The 6,900-nt window shown below is 57.0% G+C and overlaps 1 long non-coding RNA gene across 1 annotated transcript; it reads right to left on the bottom strand.

The window, feature by feature from the left end:
- Positions 1 to 324: 324 nt before the first annotated feature.
- Positions 325 to 3,247, bottom strand: LOC138072441 (uncharacterized). The gene is made up of 3 exons (XR_011144321.1): positions 2,818 to 3,247; positions 2,534 to 2,642; positions 325 to 2,385 (listed from the first exon to the last, which is right to left on the bottom strand). It is a non-coding gene; the product is annotated as an uncharacterized lncRNA (long non-coding RNA).
- Between the last annotated feature and the right edge of the window lie 3,653 nt (positions 3,248 to 6,900).

The raw sequence follows: 6,900 nt of genomic DNA, 5'->3' as shown, positions 1-6,900 counted from the left end.
TGGTGAGGAGATGAAAAGTGGCCTCGGGACACTCTTCCCCGCAGACTGCAGACGCTGGGCTTGGGGGGACCCGAGGGGCCTCCTCGCCTCAACCCAGGGCCAACCCGCCACCCTCCTTCCTGTAGCTGTCCCCACGCCCCCCACACTCCCCATGCCTGCCCACCCCTCCTCCACCCCCCACCCCGCCTTCCTCTAATCCAGCCACCCTCGGCCCATCCTTCCCTACTGGACCCTCCCACCTGCCAAGACCCCAGGGCCGGGCCTTCACCCTGCACAGCTCTGGGCCCGGGGATGTCAGGGGGGCCTGGTCCCCCACTCCGGGCCGCCCCCTCCCTCACCTGCGTCCCCTGCGGGGCACCAGGCCGCCCTGACCCATCACTGTCTGACCGTCTCCCTCGCGGGGTGGCTCATCCACTCCTGTGTCTCCCGCTGAGGACCCCACATTACCCCTAGGTGCCCAACCCCTGCTCACACTCCTGCTGACTGTGACTCTGAAATCCGGGGACAGCTGTCCTATGACCCTGCCACTCCCAGCTCCATGGTGTCACCAAACCTCACGGTGAAGTGGATGAACCAGTGGGAGGTGTTTCTCACTTAATCACAGACACGCCCACCTGACCATGTGTAACAAGACCCCACACAAGTTCTGATGATAGTTGAGGGTGAAATGCATGTTCTGGTGCCATTTTTTGGCATTTTAACCATTTTTCTCTCTCTTTCATCTGGGAGGTTTTCCTCTTCTGTTGACTTTTTCTCAGGTTCTCTCCAGATTCATCTCTGAGGGAGTGTCCTTTGCTTCGTGCTCTGAAAAGTTCCTCTGACTTTACTCTTTACCTCACTCAAGGTAGGGCTTGACGTCCGGGTTGGAGCAGGACTGTGGCCCTGTGGTCGCTCTGCCTGGGGTTTTCTGCCAATCAGGGCCTGTTTGGGCCGCTGAGACGATCCTGGCTTGTTTCCGCTCATCCATCAGGTGCTGCTGCCAGTTGACTGGGGTTTACGAGTAATGACGTCTGTGTTGCTCGTACTTGGAGCTGCCCCATCGTGGGGTGCAGCCCACTCTGTCCCTGGGGCCCCATTCCCGTTAGAATGTGTAGAATTGGTTCAACTGTCCCTGCAAAGAGTCGATGTGACTTAGCAACTGAACGGCAGCAAGAGGAGGGGAGCCCAGCTCTCAGCTGGTGTGTTTTTAGCTCCATTTTGGAAAAAGAAAGACAAGATGGAGAGAAGCATAGCTGTCACCCTGAGAAGTATCAAGGCAGCGATGGAGGTTTTAAATGACAGAGAAGTTGGTGTCCACACTGGGGGTACCACACGGCTGGCATTCAGAGGGAAGGTGCTGGAGACCATCACCCTCTTTGCAATTCAGCGACCCCACAGGCAGGTCAGCCGAGTGGCCCCTGCTTGCCGCTCACTCCTGCCGTCTGGGGTGAAGCCTGGGGCTGCAGTTGCATTTGCCCATCAGGCGGCCGTAACAGAGTGTTATGGATGTAGTGTGAACAACACACATTTCCCGTCTCCCGTCCTGGAGGCTGGAACCCAAGACCCAGGTGTGGGCAGGACCAGTCCCCCTGAGGCCTCTCCCCTTGGCCTGTGGACGGCCAACTCCTGCCCGTGTCCTCTCTTGGCCACCCTGTGTGTGTGGGTCTCTTATGTCTTGACCTCCTCTTCCCACAAGGACACCGGGTCTATTGGATCAGGGCCCACCTGAATGGCCTCATTTAACCCAATTCTCTGTTCAAAGACCTTGCTGTCACAGGCAGGCCCGACGGGAGGTGCTGGGGGCAGGGCTGCCACACATGTGTCTGAGGGGCAGAATCTGGGCATCACGCCAGCCAGAGGCATTGCAGCCTTTGTGTGAAAGTGAGAGACCGGTATCCCCCACGGTTCTGGGGTTGAGCTCCCGGGGCAGAACAACGGCCTGCCTGAGGACTGAAACACTTGCGCCTACAGCTCCTGGGGAAGGAAGTGGATTTGGAACACGAGTTGGGACCTGGCTTAGTGTGTGGATGGCACCCACAGGCCGAGCAGACCCGCTCCAAAGTGGCCATGTCCTGGCGCCCTGCACTAAGCCAGGGCTCCCAGAATGAAGCCTCTCCCAAGTTCCTGTTAGGGCATGTCTGCCAAGCAGAGGGTTTGTGATCCACGTGGTGATGGTTGGAGCTGGAGGTACAGTGCAGACTTGTGGGGACTGAGCACAGATGTGGGCAGGATGAGATGACACGCTCAGACGCGTCTATGCACAGGTCAGCACACGAGTGTCCCTTCAGGCATCGATGGCTCGCTCCGAGTATCTTGGAGGTCCTTGGTGTTTATTTACTGGACACCTTCCACCATTGCCTCAGACACATCAGCCGCAGCTGTGGGTGTTTGGGACCGCCTGATTTTCTGTAACAGCAAAGAACATCTGCGGTTCACGCTACTTCTGCGTTATTCCCACATCTGCCCCCTTTGCCCTGGGATCACTAGATCTTCCCTGCTTACACCTCGGCCTCCCTCGTCGAGGGGGTGCGTCTGCCCAAGTGAGCTCTGTTACCTCTGATCAGCCCGAGAGGCGGTGCGGTTCTGAGAACTCCGGCCCGGACAAGAGCAGTGGAGGGGTGCGGACGTGGCCTTGGATCTGTCATCCCAGGAACAGACGTTGACTGTGGAATGGTGAAAGTGCCTGACTTTGACCCGGACTCTGACTCTGACCCCAAGCCTAACCCTTCCGATCTCATCTGCCCCATGGACACACAAGCTCCTCTTTAGTGGGGAAGACTTTTACTTTGAAAAATACTCTGATAGTAGGTAAGGTTCCGTTACTCAAGAAATACCTGCCTTCAGGCCGTGTGTGAAGCATTTCGGGGGCGCATCAGGTGAGCCGGTGAAGCAGGCTTGGGGATTGCCCGGCCTTGTAATGTTCCTTCACTGGTCCAGGTGCGCGCCCAGCGTGGATGGGTACAGAGAGAGCTTTCCCGCAGAGGCTCCAGTTGGCGGAGGCGACTCACCGTCCTTGCTGGGCGGGCGGAGGGTGTTCAGGAGGGCGGGACGCGGCCGGGGAAGGCGTGCGGGCGGTCACAGGCCCGTCGGCCGGGCGCCCTCTCCCCTGACCTCCGAGTCTCCGCCGCAGACACGGCTGAGCTCACCCGCCCCTCCCGCCGGCAGGAGGAAGGCGCCCGGAAAACGTCCGCTTTGGGGAACTCTGTTTCTGGGGTCCGTCTACCTGAGGGCAGCCTCGGGGTCCGTCAGGGCTCTGTGCCCGCCCCCGCTTCCCTCCGACCAGCGCTCGGCCCGCCGGCAGCCGCGGCCTCTCCGCGGTCCGCTCCGCGCTCGCCCCGCCTCCGCGCTGCCGGCACCGCCCCTCCCCGCGCCCCCGGCTCCGCCCCCGGCTCCGCCCCCGGCTCCGCCCCCGGCTCCGCCCCCGGCTCCGCCCCCGGCTCCGCCCCCGGCTCCGCCCCCGGCTCCGCCCCGGCTCCGCCCCCGGCTCCGCCCCGGCTCCGCCCCGGCTCCGCCCCGGCTCCGCCCCGGCTCCGCCCCGGCTCCGCCCCGGCTCCGCCCCGGCGTCTTCGGGTGGGGAGGGAGACCAGGGGGCGCTTCTGCCCGCCCTGGGGTCTCGGCGTGAGTCTGGGCTCTCTCCCCGGCTCTGCGCCGGGCCTCCCAGCGCAGGGGCGGGCCGGCTCCCTGCGGCCGGCTCTGGGGGCCTCGCTGGCTGCTTCCCGCCCCTCAGGCCTCTCAGCTTCAGGGATGTGACATGAACGCCCTTTGTGGTGAGAAAGGAAGCGGAGGAGAGAGAGGAAAGGCTCACCCCGTGACCAGGAAAGCTGCAGTCGCAGGAGAGGGGAGGGGCCTCCCGGGAGGGCGGTGGGCAGGGGCGGGGTGCGGCCACGCAGTGTGGGCCCTGCCAGGCACCTGGCGTCTCAGGCCCCGTGCCCCTGCTGTGACGTCCGCTGGTCCCACTGAGACCCCACACGCTGCAGCCGTGGGCCCGGGCCAGACCGGGCGGGGGTGGGGGTCCCTCGGAGGGGCAGACCGGACGCTGTCGTTCTCCCAGGCTCTTGCTTCTCCTCTCGGCACTTCCCTCTGTCACCTGTTTATGAATCTTGTCTCCCCAGACCCCCTCCCCGCCCCCCGCACCCCAAGCCAAGCCCAGGCAGCATCTCAGGGAGGGGGCAAGGCCACCGGTTACCACAGTCACAGTACCCGCATCTCAGCTCAGCGGCCACGGTGACTGGCAACAAGATGACGTCATGACCTCTGACCCCTCAGCAGGAGGCCCTGCGTTGGAGGGAAGGAGAGTTGCTGACGTCAGTGGGCGGTGGTCAGGCTAACTGGCCTGGAAGTGAGCCTGGGGACCTGCAGGAAGGGGGAGCGGTGATCCCTGGCTCCCCTGAGCTGTAGACGCTCTCCTTGCCCACCTCCCGGTCATGTCCCCATCCCCCCCCCACCCCCCACCCCCCCATAACGGGCTGAACCTGGGCCTGTTCCACTTCCCCCGGCTCATGAGGCTCATCAGGGGCTCATATCAGCCCCCAAGGGCCAAGATCAGCAGAGGGGGGACACAGTCCTGCCTTTTACTAGTGAGTACACGTCAAATTATCGAGATGATTAAGTGCTCACAACAAATGCCTGGAGGATCGAGCGGCTTTCTGTAGGGCGCGTCCTCCTGCTTCAGGGGAGGAAGGCCCATCCCCGGCTTCCTGCTGCCCCGCATCTGTTTGTGAGCTTTGCACCTCCTCCGGGCTCTGGCATCTGTCACCTCCATGCAACACGGTACGGCACGCTAATCCGTGCCTAGTGTGATAATTTGTGCAGTTTTTTAAAAAGAATTGTCTGCTCGTGTCCTCTGCCCGTTTTCCACTGAGGATTTGTGCTTGCTTCACACTTGCACACGTGATTATAAACACCTGCTTCAAGGGCAGCCCACGATACTGCATTTGATGGTGAAACTCTTTAAACTTCATATTTCGAGTTGACGGTGACAGGAACACACGTGCTGCCCTGCTGACCTTGTCACTCGAGGAGAACAGGGTTTCTGGAGGCGATTAGCAAGTGAACACTGAGGGTCTCAGTGCATTTGAACTACCCCTGCACCCAAAAAGATTTGAGCCGGTTTTCCATAAAATGCTCCTGTAAATAAATACACAAAAATAGAAATGCATACTGAAAATTACTAGAGAGGGTGAGAAGATGCCAACATCAAAACCACGCCAGAAGCAGGTTCCTGCAGTTGACGTTCAGATTAGTTCTAAAATTTTTAGCTATCAAGGCAAAGACACATCATCCTCAACTGCAAGTGCATTCATTTCTAAATTCGTTGCACCAATGAAGCTTCGGCCCAATTCTCATAAAGACTGGGAAAGTGACTTTAATCCTTCTAGAAAGTATCAGAGCCACCATGCTCTCTGGTGTTTAACTTTTTCCAGGCAACGCAGCTCTCTGTGCCCTCTGGCAGCCCTCTGGCTTCATCTGACCTGAGCAGGCACACTGGTTCTTCAAGGGTGATTTTGTTTCTATTTATTTTTGGTTATATTATGTTGGCTTGAAGCACTGAGCAGATCTCCTGGGACAATTAAGCCATGTTCATTAAGAAAGATTTAGCTGAGTCACCAATATTCTTATCTGGGCTCTGAAAGAATGCGGACTATAGCACTATGTGGAAAAGGCTGAGGTCAGGATCGTCTAACAGGAATACTCGCATGAATGGCTGGCAACTTTTTTTACTAAGAATGAGAATGCATGGCCTCTGTCGCTGCATATTGTATGTTAATTATCACCTTTTTTTAAACTAAAAATGCTTGATTGTTAATGAAAGTAAAGAGACAAGACCCTTGGGTGTTATTAATGGCTCTGAAGAACTCATAATCTGTTGGTATGCTTACATTTTAAAGATCAAAACTTATAATGAAAGCAGATAAGAAAAGAGGCATATTCGTGTTTATCCAATTAAATCAATTTCTCTTTTTTGTCTTTAACTATCACAGGGGTCAAACCCTATGGTTTTCCCAGTAGTCACGTACAGATGTGAGAGTTGGCCCCTAAAGAAGGCTGAACACTGAAAACTGATGCTTTTGAACTGTGGTGTTGGAGAAGACTCTTGAGAGTCCCTTGTACAGCAAGGAGATCAAACCAGTCAATCCTAAAGGAAATCAACCCTGAATATACATTGGAAGGACTGATGCTAAAGCTCCAATACTTTGGCCACCTGATGGGAAGACCTGACTCATTGGAAAAAACCCTGATGCTGCGAAAGACTGAAGGCAGGAGGAGAAAGGGACGATAGAGGAGGAGGAGATGGTTGAATGGCATCACTGACTTAATGGACATGTGTGGGGCCCTAAATGGGAAACCTTGAAAAAAGAAGGGCTAGCTTTGCGGTTTAGAGCTAAGATGGCGCCTGGCGGAAGAGATGAGGGTGTGGCCTAAGTTATTTGTTAAAACTTTTGATTGGCGCTCTTGATTTCCATGCACGTGGACAGCTTGTGATCACCATAGACTCTTGTTACAATGAAGCACATAACGACTTGACCTTTAACGTGATTGGTGCAACTATGGCATATTACAATTTGACATTTAACTTGATTGGTGCAACCCTCGGAAAACCCCCTTGCTTGCCTATATAAAACAAGAGTTTGTGGCAATAAAGCGGAACTACTTAGACGGAACCCTGGTCGAGGAGGGGCTGGGTTGGCGGACAGCAGGCTCACTTCTCCTCGGGACCCCCCGGCTTTGCTGAGGGAAGTTCCACTGCCTCTCTTTCTGCGGAGCGCCCCCTGCAGACATGAACTTGAGTAAACTCTGGGAGATGGAGAAGGACAGGGAAGCCTCACATGCTGCAGTTCATGGGGCTCAGAGTCAGACATGACTCAGCAAGTGATCAAGCGTCAGCAAACTATGAATCCTGGCCTGAATCGAGTCCATCGG

This window comes from Capricornis sumatraensis, unplaced genomic scaffold (assembly GCF_032405125.1).
Source record: "Capricornis sumatraensis isolate serow.1 unplaced genomic scaffold, serow.2 scaffold39, whole genome shotgun sequence".
Classification (NCBI taxonomy): Eukaryota; Metazoa; Chordata; class Mammalia; order Artiodactyla; family Bovidae; genus Capricornis; species Capricornis sumatraensis.
Note: the sequence above shows the minus strand (reverse complement) of the source record. Positions and strands in the feature narration are given on the sequence as shown.